Here is a 23,993-nt window from a genome sequence, read left to right as displayed (position 1 = left end):
ATGACAAATGACCAATCCCCTAATGTTCAATATAAAAATATCAATTGTATAAGGAGATAACGGGTATTTGGCTAAAATAAAATTCAGTGTGGCCCACCTTCTCCACATGTAACATGCTCTAAAAAGGCATGAATAATTAAATTAGCCCTTCTATTCTCCAGCACAGATCCTGAGCCCAGCTGTGGGTGCAGGTGCTTAGAGCCTCGGTCTCCTCTTCTGCCCGCCAGAAGGCAAAGGCCACTCAACTGCCACCTTAAGACAGCCAGGATTCGCCTCTCCCTTTTAATTAATAGAATAATGCTCAGGTTCACTGCATGAGAGCAGCGCTCTCTGACTTTGCATTCATCAGGATAACCTAGGTGGTTTGTTTAAAACTACACATTTCCTGGCTGAGCTCCCAGAAACTGGACTTCAGTGGTTTAATGGGGGTGTGCATAGGACAGGTGATTCTGAGGACCACGAGGGGTTAGGAATTTCGCCGTTAATTCTGGCCAAGGGAGAGATTAGACTATCCAGCATTGTCTGCAGCATATATTTTTTTTCCTCTTTTGCAATGAATATTTGATGCTCAGCGGGATGAGCCCCAGGATGAGGCACACATCCAAGAAAAATCCATGCCTCTCCATCTTTTCCCCAGGATTGCCCTTTGGTGAGACTCTCCTTTGCGATTGCTTCACTTTCCCGGGTTCATAGAACAAACCTCTTCTTAGTCTCTTTTGTTGTTTCCTATCTGTTCAACAAACACCCACTGCGCAGGACCATCCTCCGGAAAGCCCTCGAGTGGGGCCGTTTGGGAGCCCTTCTTCGTGGGGTGAGCACTGAAGGAACCGGGATCCCATAAGCCCGTGCTTTTGTAGGGGCTGCTCCCTGTCCCATCGCAGGTAACTGGCACCAGGCTGTTAAGCTGTGGATGGGCAACTGGCACAGCGCTTTGGATGTGCGTATTTCAGCACGTGGAGTTGGCCGGTGAAGTCAGCCGAGGTCGGCACAGCGTACAGCAGCGCGCCTGTCCATAGGGAGGAAGCGTCGTCCCGCCTCCCCGCCAGGTCAGTCCCGTTGCGCCTCCTCCTATCCCACTCTGACTTTCGCGCGCCCATGCGTCTCTGAGTGTAGCGCCCCGATACTCTCCCCCACCCCAAGGATTCTTCTCCCTACGGGACGAGCTGGGGGCCCGGGAGCGCCACAGACCCCGTGGACCCGGGAAATCGCAGCTTCGTCATAGCTAAGCTCGCCGCGCTCAGCTTTTCCCACCACCTGGAGGATCCACTCTCCGTGCGTCCTTCCCGACCTCAGGCTGCAGAGAAAACGTGGGGGCGGGGATCGAGGAAGCCGCGCGCAGAGGCTCCTAGCGCAGCCCCAGGAGGAATCCTGCCGCCACCAAGAAGCTGTGCGCGCGGCCGGGCTCGGCGCTGACAACAGCCGGATCTACCGGGCCTGCCGCGAGCCTCCGCGTCCAGGTGGGGTCTCCGCGCCCCAATTCCACCCCGCCCCGCCATCGGCGCTCCCCGCAAGTGCGGGGTTTCCACCGGCCCCGGCGTTCGCGCCCACTCACGGTCTCCCTTGCCCCACCCCCCCCGCCCCGGGAGATGCTCCCGGCGTTCTATTCCGCCCTGCCTTGGCCCGCCCAGCGAACGATGTGACCCCGCCCCCTTGCGGTCTCCCCTCCCCCGGTCGCTGCCCCTGCCCCCACCTGTGGCGCTCCGGGCATCTCTAAAGGCCCCAACCAGAGTCCTCCAACCCACCCGCAAGGGTAGCACACCGGCAACGCGGCCCCACCGCCAGGGACTCCGCCCACTTGTGGTGTTACCCCCGCCTCCGCGACCTCACCCACCGCTAGCGCGGCAGCCACCTACGACGACCCCCGCGTAGGTCCTCCTGCCCACACCCGGCCCCGGCCAGCCCCTGCCCCTTTCTCTGCCCCTTTCCCTGCCCCTGCCCCTGCCCCTAGCCGCGCCCCACCCCCGCAGCCCCTCCTGTGCGCTTGGGCCCCGCCCGTCAAGGCCCTTTGACGCTAGGGCCGGGCGGGGGCGCGGGCGGGGCAGCGTTTCCGAGTCGGGCGCGCGCCGGCAGGGTCTCCATTGCCTGCTGCGCACCCGGACTAGCGGCTGCCCTCGGCCTCCTCGTCTTGGACGCGGAAGACTCCCGGGCCCCCAAGGGCTCCTTGCGGAAGTTCCTGGAGCACCTCTCCGGGGCCGGCAAGGCCATCGGCGTGCTGACCAGCGGGGGACATGCTCAAGGTGCGCGCCCCCCTCCGGGCGGCGAGGGAGGGACGGACGGAGAAGGGGAGAAGAGGGAGAAGGGGAGAACAGGGCGAAGGGGATGGGGGAACCGGGCAGAAGAGGGGGAAGCGATGGGAGGACCCGGGGAAAGGTGGGGAAGCGATGGGAAGAACTGGGGAGAAGAGCGGGGAAGCGATGGGAAGAACTGGGGAGAAGCCCGTGCCCGGGAGCGGCAGGGGTACCTGCGGGGCGGCGGGAGCCGGCAAGGCAGCCCCGGGGTCCATGCCGGGTGGGGCGGAGGAGGAAGGAACATGGCGATAGGAACCTCCATTCGGAAAATAGTGAGCTTTCCACCCTCTCCGGTTTATGTTTTAAATTGAGCCTGGTAGAGGGGGTCGCCTGGAGCACCTTCCGGGGTCGTTCTGCCTCTGAGCTGTAGGATGGGGCCGGGCTTCCCCTCCGAATCCTGGGTACAGCGCGATCACTTCTTAAGTTGCCCCCGCCCCCCAACTCCGCCCCACGCCACCCCCCAGCTTGTCGAGGAAGAAACGGCCGGATCCCGGCGGGCCTCCTGTCGCCTCGGGCCCCCCGCGGCGTGGGCGGGGTCCCGGCTGCTGCAATGCGGGAAACGGCAGGGGTGCTCTGGGTTCCCGCCTAGCGTCTCCGAGGCAGTCAGGCAGCCCCTCGCGTTTCCGTTGGAAGATTTTAAAAAAGGGTTTCCTGCGCTCGCATGTGCTGTCGCCTTCCGGCTCGTGACAAAACCGAAAACTAAAATGGGTCCCAGGCCCTCCCCGCCAGCCTCCGCGGACGGGAAGGAGCAGGAATCGGGGACTCCGGGACGTCAGTGGCGCTGCAGCGCGGGCTCTGGGCTTCCCCTGTCCTGTAATGTGGAAAGGGCTCTCCAGGAGGGGCCGAGCCTGGGCCCACGACGCAGGCGCTCCGGGAGGACATTTAACATTGAAGAGCGAGAGGTGGTGGAGACTGCGCTCCCCAGGCCCCGGGTGCACGTAGGGGCACCGGTGCCCAGGTTCAGGAGGCTGAGGCCTTCTTGGCCAGGTAGCCTTGTTAAATCTATCTGAAAATCACAGATAACTAAGTATCAAGTCGTCACAGATCATTTTAGTATCCTGAATGAGATGGCTACGGAAAACATGAAAACGTCGTTACTGGTTACGTGCATGATGCATCCAAAACATTGTTACCTGCACAGTGGCAGCACTGATATTTGTGGGCTTTTGAACGTGTGGACTGGAGTGTTAAGAGCCCTTCAGAGTTATGACAGTAGTTTGATTTGAATGTTCTTTTCTTGGCGAATAAATGCTGTACATTGAATTTACCCAGGAAACTAGGAAGGTGAACCCACACGAAGGACACAGGCCTGTGGGCTGCTCCAGGCGCCCTTAGGGCGTTGCAGGGCCTGAGCCATGCGCTTCCTGCTCAGCCTCCTGAGAGCCGTGACGGCGTCTCTGTTCTGCCTCACACTGGACCCGCTAGTTTCATATTCTTGTTATGGTTCCGAGGCTACAAGCGGTTGGATTCTGTGAGACACTCTCTGTCTTCCTCCTCCGGCTGCTTTCAAATGGGTCGTCTTTTTTTAGAACTGATTTTTTAAGCAGTGATTGATGGGGTGAGTTGTAGTGCTGTCCTGAACTGCGGAGGAGCGCATTGAGGAACCTGGGTTTTGATGCTGTGCACATCAGCAGAGTCACCAGCCCAGGGCCCTGTCAGTCCCATTATTAAGCTCATTTCTTGCTCTTGTCATCGTTACTCAGACGCCTTAAAAAAAAAGCAAACTCCTGCTTACCGTCACTGGCTGAGTTTGGCAAATGGGTGTTTACCCTGGAAAGAGGGGCATTTTGTCCTCTGGAACGTCTAAGGCGCCCTTTGGTGAGGTGGTCTGTTTCTGACCACTCTATCCCGTGGGCGTCCTTCCTACTTCCACCTTCCCTTTCCGAACGCCTCCGCCTCCAGGGCTTTAACTTTCCTTCTGTGTGTGTGCCACGCAGAGGTTATGACTGTTGTGCCAGTGCCCTGTTTTTTCTCTTTCTTTCTTTCTTTCTTTCTTTCTTTTCTTTTCTTTTCTTTTTTCTTTCTTTCTTTCTCTCTCTTTCTTTCTCTCTCTTTCTCTCTTTCTTTCTTTCTTTCTTTCTTTTTTCTTTTCTTTTCTTTTCTTTTTTCTTTCTTTCTTTCTTTCTCTCTCTTTCTTTCTCTCTCTTTCTCTCTTTCTTTCTTTCTTTCTTTTTTCTTTTCTTTTCTTTTCTTTTTTCTTTCTTTCTTTCTTTCTCTCTCTTTCTTTCTCTCTCTTTCTCTCTTTCTTTCTTTCTTTTCTTTTCTTTTCTTTTTTCTTTCTTTCTTTCTCTCTCTTTCTTTCTCTCTCTTTCTTTCTTTCTCTCTCTTTCTTTCTTTCTTTCTTTCTTTCTTTCTTTCTTTCTTTCTTTCTTTCTTTCTTTCTTTCTTTCTTTCTTTCTTTCTTTCTTTCTTTCTTTCTTTCTTTCTTTCTTTCTTTTTCTTTTTCTTTTTGCTGAGGGCCCAAAACTTGCTGCATCTCAAAAGAAGCAATTGCATCCATTTGTTCGCGATGAGCATAAACTGCTCTTTAAGGGAGACTAATTGGTAAACCCGGCTGCTGTGGGTAGAAAGACAGAGGTGGGTGCGGAAGCAGGGCTCTGCCTCTTGGAAGCCTGCACAACCTTCCTGCTTTCTTTCTTCAATATCCGCGGGGGTGGGGGTGGTTAATTTTAATAAGCCCTGGAAACCAACAAAGCAGGAAAGTGCTAAGACATTGAGGTGTGAGATTTAAAATGACAACCAGCAGCCTCTCATTCTTCCTTCACTGAGGAAGGAAGGAACCAGTTGCCTCTTCGTTTTGGGGCTGCAGGGTATGTTTGGCAGCGACACTGGCCCTTTGTGCTGTGTGACTCATGAATTGAGATAGTTCTTTACTAAGTGTTTTGTGCAGTAGGTATGAAAATGGGGAAAGAGGGAGCACTGTCCGGGGTGGAGAGGCGTGGAGAGACGCTGTGATACATAGCGAGTCCTTTTCTTCTGGGCTCCTGGTTTTCAATCTTTTTCTTCTTTTTTTCCTAACAGCTTGAAAGATGATTTTTGTGTCTTAATTAAAAGGTTGAAGACTGTGGGTCAGACCCAAACTAATTCCATCGGCATCAGAGAAAAGGATTCTTTACATATTTATCTATAGGCACAATTAATTTTTTTATTTTTTGCTGAATTATCTGGTTAGTCAAATCATACATTAGAGAAGTAATATTAAAAATTAAAAAATAAAAAATGTATCTGTAAACATATCCCCCTTCCATTCCAGTCTTTGTCTCTGTGTAATTTTAGAACCTTGGGCCATGATGTACATAGAGTTTATATTCTTTTAATATCTTGCTACTTCATTGTTTTCATGTTTAATCTTTGGGTTGATGTATCACAGGTTACTTGACCGTTTCTTACAGGTGTTTGTTTTAGTTTTTTTTTTTCCCTTAACGCTAATGTAAATTTGAGTGTTTGGATGGTAGTTTTAGCAGAATTTAAGGCAGAGTCTCAGTTAGGGTGATGGATCGATTTATAGTCCCTAATTTGAGGAGGGAGGTGGCAATATGCCCTTTCTTCTAAAATTGATATGTTAAATCACAATGGACATTTACATGATTTTGAGCACTTGGGACTCCCCTGGGGTTCACTGGTATTGCAAGGTCAGGGCTGGGGATCTTCTGCTGGAGAGGCCCCCAGCGTGCCCAGCGCAGGGTCCTGAGTGTGTTGCTGCAGGACAAGCTCTGGGCTTTGCCCTGCAGTGGCCGTCGCTCTGGGAAGAGCTGGCTGCTCCAGGAATGAGGCCTATGCTCTGAAGCTCACAGTCAGCAGACCAGCAAAGGTCAGCGCAGATGACCTTATATGAATCATTCATTTAACAAGCATTCATGGAATACACATTCCATGCAGTTGGAACTTAGAGTGGAAGGCCATCAGTTCACTGTTGTCTCAGCAGAACTTTGTCCCTGGGTCCCTGTTGAACTTAGAGTGGAAGGCCATCTGCTCACTATTGTCTGAGCAGAGCTTGGTCCCTGGGTCCCTGTTGAACTTAGAGTGGAAGGCCATCAACTCACTGTTGTCTGAGCAGAGCTTGGTCCCTGGGTCCCTATTGAACTTAGAGTGGAAGGCCATCAGCTCACTGTTGTCTGAGCAGAGCTTGGTCTCTGGCTCCCTGTTGTAGCCTCCGCTCCTAGGAGGTGCACGGTGAGTGTTGGGGGACCCTCTCCAGGCACAATTGCTGAACAAGGACCCCTCCCAAGGGTGTCAGCCCTAGGCCCTGAGCTCTGAAGAGGAGGAAGGCATTCCTGGGGCCATCTCCCCTTCTGGATACTGAGCTCTGCACAGAGAGTAACTCTTCCACATTCACTGCAGTGAAGTTCATACTTTAGAGACTGGGGCCTGCATTCCCCAGAATTTCCATGGCCACAGGTGGTGGCTGCACCATGCGACTGGTGTCTATGTTCCCTGGAATTTCCGTGGCCATAGATGGTGGCTGTACCATGTGACTGGGGTCTGCATTCCCTGGAATTTCCGTGACTGCAGGTGGTGGCTGCACCATGCGACTGGAGTCTGTGTTCCCCAGGATTTCTGTGACCATAGGTGGTAGCTGCACCATGCGACTGGAGTCTGTGTTCCCCAGGATTTCTGTGACTACAGGTGGTAGCTGTACCATGTGACTGAGGGTCTGCGTTCCCCTGAATTTCCGTGGCCATAGGTGGTGGCTGTACCATGGGAATGAGGGTCTCTGTTCTCTGGAATTTCCATGGCCATAGGTAGTGGCTGTACCATGCGACTGGGGTCTGCGTTCTCCAGAATTTCTGTGGCTGCAGGCTGTGGCTGCACCATGCGACTGGGGTATGCATTCCTCGGAATTTCCGTGGCCATATATGGTGGCTGTACCATGTGACTGAGGGTCTGCATTCCTTGGAATTTCCATGGCCATAGATAGTGGCTGTACCATGTGTCTGAGGGTCTGCGTTCTCTGGAATTTCTGTGGCTGCAGATAGTGGCTGTACCATGTGACTGAGGGTCTGCATTCCTGGAATTTCTGTGGTCGCACATGGTGGCTGTACCATACAACTGGGGTCTACATTCCCTGGAATTTCCTTGGCCACAGGCGGTAGCTGCACCATGCATCAGGTCCTCTGTCTCAGGAGTTGGTGCCATTGTCTCTGTTACTCCCTCGCCTGACACACAGAGGCAGTTCCTGACTTTATCACTCCCAGGAAACACACAGGCATCTGTTTTGGATCCTTGTTTTATTTCCCCATCACCTTTCTCATCAAAGGGAAATTCACATCCCTCTAAAGCTGAAAATGGTGTGGGGCCCCCTGGTGGTCTTTCCAAGGCATTATCAGCAGGTAAATTAGATCATGTGGGCCAGTGTACCTGAAATGAAAACAGAAAGGTAAGTCGTGTCACTAAGCTTTGGTGGGAGATTCAGGGTCTTTGTTAGTGGCAGAATCATCCAAAGTAAGTTGTTTGTTCACTGCAGATCTAGATGGTTGGCTGTGTCAGGATTAAACTTAGCCAGTGTCGACAGAGTGTCGCTTAATCCCTCACGGAAGCGTGTCAAGTACATTGAAGAATAGCTGCCAAGTCTGCTATTGTCGGGAGAGAGGCAGGTACGTCTCTCGCTTAGCCCAGTGCTGCAGGAGGCCAGGCTCACGTCAGGCTGTGCGTGTGAGTGGGTTGGATTTTTAGCACTCTGGGACGGTAAAGCACAAACATCTATTTTTAACTTGTGGGTGACCTTCTTCTGTGCTGCTTGAGTCTCTGTGGGCCTTTCTGTTTCCTTCCTGAGGAGTCTGTGCCAGGGTCCCAAGCGTTCTCTGGGCTGCACCTCCGCGCCTGCCCAGTGAGGAGCCTCCTCCTGGTGGCTGTGGGACTGGGCTGGGCCCACACTGTCAGCATCGTCTGGGGTAAGCAAGCCCGTCCTTCCACACCTCAGTGTCCCCAGCTGTTGAACAGGGCTAATCAACTGACCGTCAGGATTAATGGGGATCAGATGCGCTCATCTCATAGCCCTGCTTGGTAAATAGCCACTTCCACTCTGTCCTCCAATGTGCTACTCTAGACTTTTGCTTTACCTCCATTTAGCCAGGTGATTCGAGGTGACAGTGACTATCAAGAGGGATGTACAGAGGAAACCAGTGGAAGAGAGCTCGAGGAGCAGACATGGGCGCAGGGAGCACAGTGCGGGGAGCACGGCTGCAGGGAGCATAGGCATGGGGAGCACAGATAGGTGTAGGGAGCATGGGCGTGGAGAGGACGGGTGCGGGGAGAACGGGTGTGGGGAGCACGGGCGTGTGAAGCATGGGTGCGGGGAGCACGGGTGCTGGGAGCACAGGGCATGGAGAGCATGTGTGTACTTGCTCTGCTCTGACAGAGGCTGCCGAGCATGTACTCTGTGCTCAGATGGGTCAGAGCCTCAGTGCCTCTTTTTTAAAAAAAAAAAAAAAAAATCTTTTTTTAAAGATAGGACTTCTGTCTTCCTGGTGGCCCCTTTTAGTCGATACTCTTTTAAGCCTGCTTTTCCAGAGAAAAGCTAGGAAGGATGGCCTATATAGGTTCCAGTCTGGGCATATCTGGAAGAATGGGTCTTTTTTAGGTTTGAGTCTGGCGTACCTGGGGACATCTTTGAACCTCCACTCAGAGTCCCAGAACCACGTGTAGAGGCTCCCCAAATGTCTGCTGGGACTTTCCCCTCTGCTCACGGATGATGAAGAGCAGAACCTCACCCTGCCACGACCTCTGGGGTCCTCCTTCCTGGAGGGCAGTGCCTTGGTGACCAGCGTGTGTAGGAGTCTGAGCTGGCACCTTCGGGCTATGCTGTGCAGCGGGGGCTCATGCCATGGGGCATTCTTGTGTTCTGCACCGGGACTGGTGACGTTGGGCATCCTCGTGCAGTGTGGACCACATGAGGTGCACATGAGCCAGACAGCTCCCGGAATTCGGAGCCTGGCTCTGTCTCAGGCCACCCACCTGTCTGTGGCATTTCTGAGGGATTGTGGGGACCGTATGAGTCTGTGTCCCCACCCTCACTGGCTGGACACCTGTGCCAGGCTGGAGCTTTATGTTTCACCATCCCCTGTTCCGAGTTGTGTGAATATTTATTTTCATTACCTACTCTCATGAGCTTTCCTTTTTAAAAAAAAAAAAAATCGGAGACAGACTTTGAAGTCCCCTGGCCCCACCGTTCGTGGACCTAATGGTATTGCAGAAATTATGACTTCAATTATGTATAATAACTGGGGCTACTTTAAAAGTCATGTAAAGGAACAAGGTGGAGTAGCCATTTCAAGCTGTACATCATGCTGGATTCTTAAGTGAACATTATCAGGGTTTCAACACGTTTTCTCTTTTTATTTACTTTGGAGAATATAATGGATGCTCAGAAGCTGTTGGGATTTAGTAAGAGGAAGTTATCCTTAAGAAGCTATTTAAGCAAGGGGACAGTTGGAGTAAACGTAAATTATGAACACACACCTATTCCAAACCAGAGAAATAAAAGCATCAACTTTACTGGGGTTGAAACTTGGGTGCTAGTGTGTCTTTCCTGCCCACAGTGACTGTGGCAGTGCTGTGGGCAGGAAATTCTGGAAAGAAGACTCGGTGCCAGTGGTAATTTTTGTGACGATTCATTTGCTTTCAGCTCAAGTGACTATAGTCTTACTTGCAAATGGCTAGGTCTCCACCAATGGACCACAACACTGACAAAGGACACATGAGAAATGACCCTTGGGTTTTTAACAATTATTATTTTTAATGGACACATTATAGTACATATCCATGGGATACAGTATGATATTTCAATACATGTTTTTCGTGTGTAATTAGCAACTCAGGGTAATTAGCATGTCCATCATCTCAAACATTTGTCATTTCTTAATGCTGGGAATATTTAAAATCCTCTCTTCTAGCTGCTTGAAAATATACAATAAATTGTAAACTATAGTCACCCTACAAGGCTATAGCACACTAACCCTTATTTTTACTATCTAGATGTAATTTTGTATCCATTAGACAACCTCTCCCTTTCTGCCTTCCCGCCGCCCTTTCCTGTCTCTAGAAGCCACTGTTCTACCTTCCGAGGGTAGAATATCGTTTTCCTCATAGAGATCTTTAACCTTCTGGGTTAGATTTCTTCTGAGGTATTTTTATTTTTATTTTATATTTTTGTAGTTAAATGGGATTGCTTTCTTGATTTCTTTTTTCACTGGCTCATTGTTGGTCTATAGAAATGCTACTGATATTTATATGTTGATTTTGTATTCTGTAACTTTACTGAATTTGTTTATCAGTTCAAAGAGATTTTTGCTGGAGTCTTTTTTTTTTTTTTAATATATAAGAGCACATTGTCTGAAAACAGATAATTAGAGTGCCTCCTTTCCACTTTGGGTGCCCTTGATTTCTTTCTCTTGCCTGACTGCTCTTGACTAGGACGTTCAGTGCTGTGTTGAATAGGAGTGGCACAAGTGGGCGTCCTTGTCTTTTACAGATCTCAGAGAAAAAGCTCTTAGTGTTTCCCCATTCCCCATTATGTTAGCTGTGGGTTTGTCACATATGGCCTTTATTGTGTTGAGGTATGTTTCCTTCAGTGCCTCGTTTGTTGAGACTTTCTATCATGAAGCAGCGTTGAATTTTATCAAATGCTTTTTCTGTATCTATCGAAATGATATTATGGTTTTTGTCCTTAATTCTGTTGATGTGATGTAGCATGATTATTGATTTGTGTTTGATGAGCAATCCTTGCATCGTGGGATAAATCCCACTTGATCATGGTGTATAATCTTTTTGATTTGCTGTTGGATTCAGTTTGTTAGTATTTTGTTGAGGATTTTTGCATCTGTGTTCATCAGGAATATTGACCTATAGTTTTCTCTTTTTATTGTGTCCTTGCCTTATTTTGGTATCAGGGTAATGCTGGTCTTGAAGAATGAACTTGGCAGAATTCCCTCCTCTTCAATACTTTTGGAATAGTTTGAGAAGAATTGAAATAAAAATGTGTAGAGTTCAGCTGCGAAGTCACCTAGTTCTGGGGTTTTCTTTGTTGGGAGACTTTTTATTATTACTTAGTCATACATGTTACTCATTATTGGTCTCTTCAGGATTTCCGTTTCTTCTTGGTTCCATCTTGGTAGGTTGTACGTGTCCGGGAATTTATCCATTTCTTCTAGATTTTCCAATCTGTTGACATACAATTGTTCAAAATAGTCTGTAATGATCCCTTGTATTTCTGTAGTATCAACTATCATTCTCCTTTTCTGTTTCTAATTTTATTTCTTTGGGATTTCTTTTTGTTTGCTTAGTGTAGCTAATGGTTTGTCTATTTTATTTATCTTTTCAAAAAACCAATATTTTTTTCTTCATTTTTATATTTGTTAGTTTCAAGTTTATTTAGTTCCTCTTTGATCTTTGTTATTTCTTTTCTTCTACCACTTTTGGATTTGATTTGTTCTTGCTCTTCTAGCTCATTGCAGTTCGTTGTTAGGTTGTTTATTTTAAATCTGTTTTTTAAATGTAGGAGTTCATTGTTATAAACTTTCCTCTTAATACTGCTTTTGCTGTATACCATAAACTTTGATATGTTGTGTTTCTGTTTTCATTTATTTCAAGAAATTTTTAAATTTCCTTCTTCATTTCTTCATTGACCCATTGGCTATTCAAGGGCATATTGTGTAATTTCTATGTATTTATACAGTTTTGAAAGTTCTCCTTGTTGTTGATTTTTTTTTTTAATTAAACTTTTTGTTCTAGAGTACATGTGCACAATGTGCAGGTTTATTACATGTGTATTCACGTGCCAAGTTGGTATGCTGCACCCATTAACTCATCATTTACATTAGGTATATCTCCTAATGCTATCCCTCCCTCCTCCCGCCTCCCCCCTCCCCACAACAGGCTCCAGTGTGTGATGTTTCCTTTCCTGTGTCCAAGTGATCTCACTGTTCATTTCCCACCTATGAGTGAGAACTTGCGGTGTTTAGTTTTCTGTCCTTGCGATAGTTTGCTGAGAATGATGGTTTCCAGCTCCATCCATGTCCCTACAAAGGACATGAACTCATCCTTTTTTATGGCTGCATAGTATACCATGGTGTATATGTGCCACATTTTCTTAATCCAGTCTGTCATTGATGGACATTTGGATTAGTTCCAAGTCTTTGCTGTTGTGAATAGTGCCGCAATAAACATACATGTACATGTGTCTTTATAGCAGCATGATTTATAATCCTTTGGGTATGTACCCAGTATTGGGATGGCTGAGTCAAATGGTATTTCTAGTACTAGATCCTTGAGGAATGACCACACTGTTTTCCACGATGGTTGAACTAGTGTACAGTCCCACCAACAGTGTAAAAGTGTTCCTATTTCTCCACATCCTCTCCAGCACCTGTTGTTTCCTGACTTTTTAATGATCGCCATTCTAACTGGTGTGAGATGGTATCTCATTGTGGTTTTGATTTGCATTTCTCTGATGGCGAGTGATTATTGTAGCAGGACTAGCCGCAGACAAAACATGATGGGAGGCTACATGCATCAGCTAACAGAACAAAACGTTTTACAGTGCTTTCTCAGACAATGTCTGGAATTTACAGATAACACTAGTAGTTTGGGTCAGGGGTTAATATTATTATTATTATTTTAACCACCAGGGCCAGGTGGTGGTGCCAAGGTCGTCTAGCTATTTATCTTACTTCTGTTTCCTTCCAACTTTTTGTTTTCTCCCCCTTCTCCTGTCTTATAAACTAGGGAAAAGGGGAGACGGGGAAAAGTTGGGAAAGACAACAGGAGAAGTGGTGGTCTCATTCTATATTATGAGCATTTTTTCATGTCTCTATTGGCTGCATAAATGTCTTCTTTTGAGAAGTGTCTGTTCCTTGTTGTTGATTTATAGCTTTATTCTGTTAGAGTCTGAGAATATCCTAGATGTTATTTCAATTTTAGAAAAAATGTATTGAGAATTCTTTTGTAGCCTAACATGTGGTGGATTCTAGAGAATGTTCCATGTGCTGAGGAGAAGAATGTGCATTATGTATCTGTTGGATGAAATGTTCTGTAAATGTCTGATAGGTCCATTTGGTCTACACTGGACTTTAAATTTGATGTTTTGTTGTTATTTTTTGTCTAGATGACCTCCAGTGCTGACAGTGGGATTTTGAAGCTCCTACTATTGTTGTGTTGGTGTCTCCCTGTCTCTCTCTGTCTCTCTCTCTCTCCATATATATATATATATATATATATATACACGCACACATATATATATGTGTGTGTGTGTGTGTATTTATGTATATATAAATTTATTTGAGACAGAGTTTTGCTGTTGTTGCCTAGGCTGGAGTGCAGAGGTGCAATCTCAACTCATTGCAACCTCCACCTCCTGAGTTCAAGTGATTCTCCTGGCTCAGCCTCCCAAGTAGCTGGGATTACAGGCATGTACCACCATGCTGGGCTAATTTTTTGTATTAGTAGAGAGAAGGTTTCACCATGTTGGCCAGACTGGTATTAAACTCCTGACCTCAGGTGATCCACCTGCCTCCACATCCCTCCCAAAATGCTGGGATTATAGGCATGAGGCACTGCGCCAGACCTCTCTTTCTATTTAGATCTACTAATATTTGCTTTACATATCTGAGTGCTTTGTTGTTGGGTGCACATATACTCGTAATTGTTATATCCTTTTGCTATTTTGATCTCTTTATTATATAATTACCTTTTCTTCTCCTTTTTACAGTTTTTGACTTAAATTGTGATTGATCTGAAATAAATATGGCTACTCTTGCTCACTTTTGATTTCCATTAATGTGGAATGTGTTTTTCCATCCCTTCACATTTAGTCTATGTGTGTCTTTGCGGCTGAACTGAGTTTTTTGTAGGCAGCATATAGTCAGTTTTTCTTGTTTTAAAGTCATTCAGGCCGTCTGTATCTTTTAATTGGGAATCTTGGGATTATTTTGCTATTGATATCACAGTCCAGACATTAAGATTTTCTCACTTAAGTTGCTTTACACAAATTAATATGAAGAGGAAGTAGAGTTTTTCTTTTGTCCTTTTGAAGAGAGTGATGGATTATTATTTTCACTTCATGCAAGTGAGGGACTCACCATGCCTGTTGGGATTTTAGAATTTCTTTCCTGTTATTAGGAACAGCAATGATCTGTAATGGGTTCCTGGAATCATCCAGTGATGGTCTGAATATCTTAAAAGTTTCCTTTCATGTCTCATTTTCTATTTCTCCCCTAGTAGCCATGCACCTGGGGCAGGACCTGGCCTTACATTTCTTTGGTTTCTTGATGATTTTTTAGGTTTAGTGTTTGACACAGTTAGGAGTCTGGATAAAATCAGCCCTTCTGGGAAGTGTGTAAGTCAAACAAGGACTTTCTGGTGACGTTATACAGGTTTCCCATGCCCCATGAGTACAGGAATAGCTCCCTGGGGAAGGAGAATGGGCACATGATGGCAGGGAGCCATTCTGGGATGGTCCCATCGTTCTGCAGGAATTGTCATGCAGGAAGAAGAAGCACGTGGTGACTGAGCTGGTAGTGATTCTGCTGATAGTTTTGATCGTTATGATTTGCTCCTGAAAGGTGATGTGGGATGAACTGCAATATTTAGAATGCTGACATTCCTTGAAACAAAGATATAGAAAAAGGTTTATAATTGCATGATGCCTTGTAGTTTTCAGCTGCTCTCATGTGGATCCTTTTTCGTGCTTCTGAAATGCTTTCCCAGGAGAGAGCGTTGTTCTTTGTATATAGATGAGGAGCCTGGGTTTCAAATGGTTAGGAATTCAGCACACGCATTGGAATCTTTAGTTTCCTGGAACATTTTCTATTCAAGTATAGACCACATGGCCTCTAAAGGCTGGCTCATTCTTAACACCGCGATTGGTTATCCAGCCTCACGTCTGGGGTGGGTGGCAGGAACTCCACAGCCATCCTGGGTGCTCTGGGGTGGGGTGGCTGAGCTGTGGCAGCTCCTCCCAGCTGAGCAGCAAGGCTGGGGAAAGCTCATTCCATTCCCCTTGGTTCTAACCAGGTAGAGGCTTACACTGCACGTTTCCTTAGCTGGGAACCTTTAGAACTTTACATTTAAATCTAATCTGTGATCCAGGGGGTAGACACATGGGTATTCACTGTACAATTCCTACATTTTTTGAATATTTAAAATTTTTTTTTATATGTGTCATGGACGACAAAAGAAATGAGACCCCTTTGAGTTAGCTTTTCTGTATAGCATCTTCTAGAATCAGGAGGCTGGACAGGGTTTAGTTTCATCAGAAATCTGAATCTTTCTGGTCAAGAGACGGCACTATTAAGTTCTTGGTTGTGTGGTTTCTGGGAAAGAAATATTCTAAATGAGTTCCAGGAATCACCTCTGTGGGATTTCTACAGGAAAAATGACCACTCTTGAAGCTTCGCTGTCACTAACAAGAATAATGGTGACGGTTTCTAAGCTGTCTCCAGCCAATCTTTAGTTCTTTTATGCAGAGTGCTTTTATTCCAAGTGAGGTGCCCTTCTGTTTAATAGTGACCTGCAGTTATTACAGGGACTGCAGCTGCATTTGATGGACGTGAACCTGTTCATCTCTGGCTCCCCAGCTTCGCCTCTGGGGTGCGTGGCAGGCGCTCCACAGCCATCCTGAGTGCTCTGGGGTGGGAAGTCTCTAGGGGGAGTGGACAGTGCATGGCCAGGACGTTCCTGTCCGACGTTCCACACTGGTGTGTGGGCGTCTCTGCCCTGTTTCCTCCGTCCGTGCATGTGTGGCGTTTCCTCCGTTCGTGCATCTGTGGCCTGTTTTCTCCGTGTGTGCCTCTGTGGCACGTTTCCTCCATCCATGCGTCTGTGGTGTTTCTTCCATCCGTGTGTCAGTGGCATTTCTTTCGTCCCTGCGTCTGTGGCACTTTTCCTCCCTCCATGCGTCTGTGGCGCTTTTCTTCCCTCCGTGCGTCTGTGGTGTTTCCTCCGTCCGTGCGTCTGTGGTGTTTTCTCCGTCTGTGGATCTGTGGCGTTTCCTCTGTGAGTCTGTGGCCTGTTTTCTCCGTCCACGCTGAAGGCCGTCACTTCTCTCTAGTCACCACTTACTGATCGCTCCCTGTTGGGGTCCGTGCCGGGGGTGGTGGAGAATGAAAGAACACACAAAAGACAAAGACACACAGAGAACATGGCGGCCGCGCTCAGAGCCTCCACCTCACTTTATTTATACTCCATAAACCCCACGTCAGCAGAAAGAATGCAATGCAAAACAAACTTTCTTTTCCCAGATGTAACCTTCTACTCAGTTCTTTGTTTCTATGCTCTTCCTTATCTGCCCGCCTTCTTGGCGCCTACGGGAGTTCATTAAAAGTTCAATTGGAGATACTGTCCTTGAGCCCTATCTATTCTCAGCATACTGCTTTCAAAGGCCCCTGCATTTCCCCCCCCCCTTTTTTTTTGTTTTGCCTCAATCCTAAAAAGGTAGCCCATATTTGTTCTTGTGTTTTCTTTTGTTTTTGGAGGCGACGGAGGGAGCATCGAATCACCAAAAGAAGTAGACCCAATCCAAGTGCCCAAAGCAATATACTTCCAGAGATTGTAGAAATCCATATCTTCATCTGGGTACATGGGTTAAAGCAAGGCGCTGACCCAGCTCCTGAAGGGTTACAGTTCCGGACAACACATGTAATTGTTGTTGAAATGCTTCGGAAATGTTCTGAGTGAGCTCTTGGATGTCCAAACTAATATTTTTATGGCCTACTAATAATTTTCGGATTACAGTCCAATTTTGAGAGATGTTAAAAGGCACAGGCGTTACACAAAATTGAGTGGAGTTCCAATCACATTGTAATGTCATCCGAGTACTGAGTACAGTGAGCTGATCTCCAAGCCATGTCAATGCTTGCTCCATGTTGTCCAATCTTTCAGCAAGTTGAGAATCAATGTTTCGTTGTTGAAGCCATAACCGGTGAGATTGTTCGTGCCATTGCTGCATAAATTCAGCATTTTGTATGCTTTGACGAAGAGCGAGTCCTGCTATGGCTGCAGTGGAGACCATGGCGACAAGGCTCATCACCGAGGCAATTATAAGTCCAAGGGCACGGAGGGTTCACTGGAGAGAAGTCCAAATATAAGTCTCAGGAGGTGATGCCCCCCATGGTCACGTAAGGTTAACAGGTAGCCAAATTTCCTTACGAGCCCTGAGGATATAAATATCCTCAGTAAAATTGTGCCACCAGGAATGATTGAGGCAAGACAAAAATGTACACGTATCTGTACTATTAACAATCCCCGTAAGATTATCCCATGTCAAATTTCCTGCTAATAATAGGTGGGGCTTACGGACACAAGAAATAATATATCAGGAGGTATTCCGATATAACTGAATATGAAAGGAGTTATTTGGGTTAGAAAGATTAAGGGGCATATTCCCCACAAAAGTGCTAATGGCATCGCCTGCAACTAACAACTTCCAAAAATAACTCTGTACTTCAGGCCTCCTTCACGCCATACCAAGGTTTCATTACTGTTAGCAGCAATACTTTTATTTACCCAGTGTCATTTCAAAGGTATGTGACTAAATTTTGTTTGAAAATCACCGTGCACACTTCAATCAGTTATTTGCATCCCGTTGTATTCTAATAAAATCCGGGGTTTAGTTCCCCGACATTATTGTCACTCCAGCACCTCAATATTAGGAGAAACGTCTAGAATAGGACAAAAAAGTAAAGAACTAGGAATAGTTTCATTACTATATACAGTATGATTATATTAAAAACTTCTAGTTACAATAATAACAGTATTAGCAGCCACATGACTATGATTATAACGAACAGCCCAAGCTTCATGTGATTTTCGGAGACAATGAGGACTATTTCCCATACATATTGGAAGTCCTTCCACTCCAAATTGGTATGTGCTGATTATAATTGCTGTTTCCCGTTCTATGTTGTCCTTGTCCATATGGGGGATGGCATCCAAGTAATGTTATTGGTGAAAACCTTAATTTCCGCCTCCTCTCAGGCGACTCCCTGATACAAGGGTGGAAAGGGAATATAAGTCCAATATTCATACAAAGCCTCACTAAGAGAAATAAGTCTCCCGCCGAGGCACATCTAACAAAGGAAGAAATGCATGCTGAATCCAGTTTTCTTTTCAACAGGGTTTCAATCATCTTGTAGGAAACAACTCAGGTCCACTCCCTGTAAGGACAAGAGCATAGCCCCGTCCCTGTTTTAGAACTTGCCCTTGAACATGCTTACCTTCTTCATTAGGATACCAAACCTTTAAACTGTCAGCAGGGACTATCACCGAGGGAGTTGAGGAAAGATGGGTTACGACAGCAGAGTCTTGCAATTGTCTCCATTGATTCAAAAAAATTAAGGTAAAAAGAACCTTCAAAATCTGGTTTCAAAATCTGGTTTCTGGGGGGCTCATTTCCCCCTTTTTGTTTTGTTTTAATAGTTAAGTTTTTAAAGTTAAATTTGTGCGCTCAATGATGGCTTGACCTTGACTGTTGCCCGGGATACCGGTGATATGTTGAATATTGTATTGCTGTAAGAAAACTTGTAATTTATGAGAGACATAGGCAGGGGCATTATTAGTTTTAAGTATGAGGAATGCCCATGATGGCGAAATAAGCTAAGAGATGAGTAATAACAGAAATGAGAAAAGGTATCAATGGTATGATGAACATACTTTAATCGTCTAAAAGAAGGGACACCTCGTGGATTAACCCCAGGTTGGAAGGATGGAATGCTCAAAGGAGCACAGGAAGGACAAGCTCGAATAAGAGAACGAGCTTGTTTATGAGTTAAATGAAACCATCGTTGAAGGCCAGAACTATTAGTGTGATGTAGAGTATATTTTTGTTCTGCAGCATGTAGGTGGCCGATTAAAAGCAAATCAATCTGAGTATTACCATGAACTAATGGCCCAGAAAGTTGAGAATGAGAACGAAGATGAGTGATGAATAAAGGAGCTCGACGTTGGCTCAAAGTAAAGGACAACAAAGAAAATAATTTCTGAAGAGAAGAAGTAGTACAAAGAGGTAAAGTGGCCTGAGAAATATAAGAAGTAACATAAACGGCGTATTGAGAATCACTAACAATGTTACAACCAGTAGTAGGGAAATCAAGTAAGACCATGAGAATAGCAAACAATTCTCCCTATTGCACCGAGGGATAAGGATAAACTGTAACTCAAGATTGATGAAGCTTCTTGCCAAGAATCAGAAGTTGCAAGAAGATAAGTGATCTGACTATGAGTGAATTGAGAGATAATTAAGGAAGGATCTCCTCCCCAAAGTTGTCGACAGTGATGCCGTCCTTTGATGATCAGTTCAGCTAAACGATCGATATAAGTAGCCAAGCGTTTAGATATTTTATTGGACAAAAAGATCCATTTTAGTGGTCGACTAGTTTGATGAATCATTCCTGTGGGAGAAGGTAAAGTATGAAATAAACAAAAGGAAGGGCCTTTTGAAGTTGCTCTTCAACAGGCTGGAGTTCCTGTAAAGCCAAAGGAGTTAAATGCCGTGAGTTGTCCAAGTGACTGTCTCCTTCTAGAATAGAAAAAAGATGTTATAACTGATATGTTGGTATTCCTAAAACAGGACGCATCCAATTAATGTCTCCTAGAAGCTTTTGAAAATCATTTAATGTTTTTAAATGATCACGTCGAATTTGAATTTTTTGGGGTCGAATATTTTGTGCCCCCAAGGTATAACCTAAATATTGATAAGAAAATCCAGTTAAATTTTTTCTGTGGCAATATTAAGTGAGTAGAAAGAAAGCTGAGTTTGTAATGATACAAAAGCATCTTGCTGCTTTTCTCTGGTTTTAACTTTGTGGGATAAGGGCAGGATTAGGAAGACCAGGCTGTAAACTTTCCCTAGGTTTAATGTAAACATTTATAATTTTAAGACAAGACAAAGACAGGAATTCCATGCAGAAATACGTGGCTTTATATTCCTCTCGGCCATTTGTTTTTTGACTTACTCTTTTAGAGTCCTAAGTATTTCTTTAAATAATAGTCACTGTTTCACCTAAATAGGAGTGGTGGCTATGAGTTTAAAGGATTGTAGCCCATTTTGAACATCTTATTTTTGGCAGCTGAGGAAATATGAGGAATGTTTAAAAAAGCAGCAAATTGTTGTGAAAGATCTTGTTCCCAAAAATTAATATTGATAGGAACAATATAAAAATTAAAAAAAACACTTGACCTTGTTGACCTTTAGGACCGACACAGGTTAAAGGTTCTACGTCTTGATAAATCACAGAAGCAGCACCCAAGCCAGTGAGTATAATTGAAACTTGTCTTTTTTCCCATTGTATAGGCCACTAATTTAAACAAATAATAGACATATTCACCCCCGTATCAATTAACTCTTTTAAAACTATCCCATTAATGTGCAATGAACATAAGGGCTTTTGATTAGAAACTAAAGTTTCCCAAAAAACAGTTTTTTCTGTGCTACGAAACCCTCTCTATTGAGAATACGTTCCCCTGCCTCTAGGCGTATAAATTGTGAAACTTGTACCAAAATAAACATTTTATTAGTAATATCATGTCCTTTTGGCAAAGGGCCACACACTCTAATAGCTAATTTATATACTCCTCTATTAGGAGACAAAGTATAAGGCTGAGTAATAGCTAAGTCAGCAGCGGCGCTCTGCTTAGTTGCCGCATAAAGCTGAGAAACTGGGGTAAGGTGTGGGATCCTTAAGGAGGACTTGAATTTATTCCTTAATGTTGTAGGCCATTGCTCACTGAATATTGTAGTAGACTTCTATTGTAATTGTTGGGGCCCCAAGCCTGTGGGCCCCGGCTCCCGTTTCCCAGGAGAGGAGACTGTAAATTTCCACTTTTATCAGTTTTGGAACGACATTTATTTGTCCAATGTCGACCTTTACCACAATATTTGTACACCTCTGAAGGCAGCTTTCTGCCTTGAGGGATAAAAGTGTTCAATTTTTATGACATTCTTTTTTTTGAAATGTCTAGGTTTACCACACTGCAAACAAACACCTTGTCTGTTATTTCCTTTTAAGGCTTTAGACAAAGCTCCAGCAAATAATTGAGCATCATAAATAGCCCCTCCAACACTAACACAAGTTTTAATATATTTATCTAAATTGGCCCCATTGGCCTTTAACGATTTTAACAATTTTTAACAGTCAGCATAAGCATTTTTAAAAGACAATGTTTATAACACAATTTTTGAAGCAAGGCCAGCACCCACAATTTTGAAGACAGCATCCTGAAGACGGGCTACGAAATCTGAATATAGTTCATTTGTGCCCTGTAAAATCTTCACAGAGGAAAGGGAACATTTTCCTGTTATCTCTACCTTATTTCAGGCCCTTAAAAACAAAGTCTTGATTTGAGTAAAGGCAACATCATCTAAACCAGCCTGAGCATTAAGAGTAGCATATTGGTCCGTGCCTGTGAGTTGTTCCTCAGTGGGTCCAGGGGGATCACACATAACATTTTTTCTAGCCTATACATGTGCCTTGTTCATTTACCAGCTGTGCAATTGTAACCACTGAGAACGATCAAGAAAAGCCTTCCCCAAAGTCTTCCAGTCTATAGGAATTATCAAATTTTCTGATGAAAAATATCAAGAAGACCAAGGATAAAAGGAGATTGAGGTCCATAGTTAGAAATGGCAGCTTTCATTTCTTTTTAAAAATTTAATTTGTAAGGCATTAAATTGGACATTATTGCCACCATTTGAAAACTGAGCATTAGGAGCAAAAGAAGCACAAATAATTGGAAACAGATCCAGCTCCTTAAATTTTTTTTAATTAAAAGTATATATAATATATAATAATACTCATATCCCCAAATATAAAGAATCTCAACATATTAATAAGAAAAGGCAAATAACCCAACCAAAAGTAGCAGAACAAAGAAATGACAATAAACCTATATGTCTAACATCATTACTCACTAGGAAATATGTATATTAATACCAAATTGAGAATCATTACATACACAATACAATGGTTAAAATTTAAAAACACAGAAAATATCAAGAGGTAGTTAATGTATTAAGCAGCTCGAATATTCAACTTCTGTTTGGAGTGTAAATTGGTGGAACCTATGCACCCCTATAACATAACAATTTCCTAGCTGGGGTTATTAATACTATATTAATATTAATAGTTAATATTAATGTGTTTATTTATTGACTATTGAAATACTCATAATATTTTAACAAACAATAAGATATACATATACACTGGTTTTAACATATTAAACAGGTGTTTAGTATAAATTTAAAGTATGTCTGATGTGAACAGGGCTTCAACTTTGCCAAACAAAGGTAAAGATAAGGAAGCCGGGGGGTTGGAGGCACTGGAAAATCCTCTTTTAACAGGGCAGAAGGAAAAGAAACAGGGAAAGCTCGCAAAGGTGAATTAGAAGAATATATCTGTAATATTTGTTGAAGCATTTCCATAATACACTGCATGTCAGAATTTCCCTTAGAAGAAGGAAGAGCTGGCTTTTTCTCTTCTCCCCCTTTTGCTACCCCCCCCCCCATCCTCTGTTATCCTGGCACAAATGGGCTCCATTTCAGATTTATTTTATTTTTATTTTTTCCAAATCCTCAGATATCTTTCCTCCTGTGGCTACATTACCACACTCTGAATCAGTCTCAAGTAACTCTAATGTCTGAGTGATAGAGTCACACAAGGTCCACAATTTTAGAGGCATAATATCCCCTAACTGGAGAGCTCTAAGCAGAGTTTTTACTACCTGTAACCATTCTCTGCGATTCAGCTGCACTTTAGTCTGATACTGAAACCAGTAACAATGTTGTTCAACATGGGCAAACCATCACTTCAAAGTCTTTTTCTTTCACTTTTACTCCTATAGACAGCAACAGTCCTTGAAACAGCCGTAAATATTCTGAGGCCAGAGAGATGGAATTCCCCATAATGAAAGCTTAAGAAGGTTCCCCTTAACAATATCCGGGCCTTACCCGCCCCTAGGGGGTTCCCCTTCTTGTTCTCCCCTACTCACCCGTGCTGACCCTGCTCGCTGCGCCACTTGTTGGGGTCCGTGCCGGGGGTGGTGGAGAATGAAAGAACACACAAAAGACAAAGACACACAGAGAACATGGCGGCCGCGCTCAGAGCCTCCGCCTCACTTTATTTATACTCCATAAACCCCACGTCAGCAGAAAGAATGCAATGCAAAACAAACTTTCTTTTCCCAGATGTAACCTTCTACTCAGTTCTTTGTTTCTATGCTCTTCCTTATCTGCCCGCCTTCTTGGCGCCTACGGGAGTTCATTAAAAGTTCAATTGGAGATACTGTCCTTGAGCCCTATCTATTCTCAGCATACTGCTTTCAAAGGCCCCTGCAGCTCCCTGTGTGCTGAGCCTGTGTCAGGCGTGTGGCGTGTGTCACCTGTGTGGCAGGGGTTTGCGTGACACACAGGGACACACGCTTGGGGAGCTGCAGTGATGGGGTCATAGCCACGCAGCTCAGCCCTCGGCCTGAGGGTCTTGGTGCCCACCCAGCTCTTCCCGAAGCAGCCTCAGGGCAGATCCCAGCTCTGCTTTCTCTCCTCGAGATACCTCATGAAGTAAACTAAGCAAATCGAAAGTAGGAAACAGTTGTGAAATGAGGCCTGGTTTCAGGTGTGTGTGGTCATTTCTCTTTACATGTTTACTTCACATACCCCAAATGATATACTTTCCAGCTGGTATAACAATGAATTACCAGCCATTACTGGTACAAAATTCC

The 23,993-nt window shown here is 45.0% G+C and overlaps 1 long non-coding RNA gene across 1 annotated transcript; it reads right to left on the bottom strand.

The window, feature by feature from the left end:
* Nucleotides 1-5,638: 5,638 nt before the first annotated feature.
* LOC144334915 (uncharacterized) lies at nt 5,639-23,388 on the bottom strand. The gene is made up of 2 exons (XR_013405173.1): nt 23,265-23,388; nt 5,639-7,646 (listed from the first exon to the last, which is right to left on the bottom strand). It is a non-coding gene; the product is annotated as an uncharacterized LOC144334915 (long non-coding RNA).
* Nucleotides 23,389-23,993: the final 605 nt, after the last annotated feature.

The sequence above is a fragment of the Macaca mulatta genome, chromosome 15, assembly GCF_049350105.2.
Source record: "Macaca mulatta isolate MMU2019108-1 chromosome 15, T2T-MMU8v2.0, whole genome shotgun sequence".
NCBI classification, from domain to species: Eukaryota; Metazoa; Chordata; class Mammalia; order Primates; family Cercopithecidae; genus Macaca; species Macaca mulatta.
Note: the sequence above shows the minus strand (reverse complement) of the source record. Positions and strands in the feature narration are given on the sequence as shown.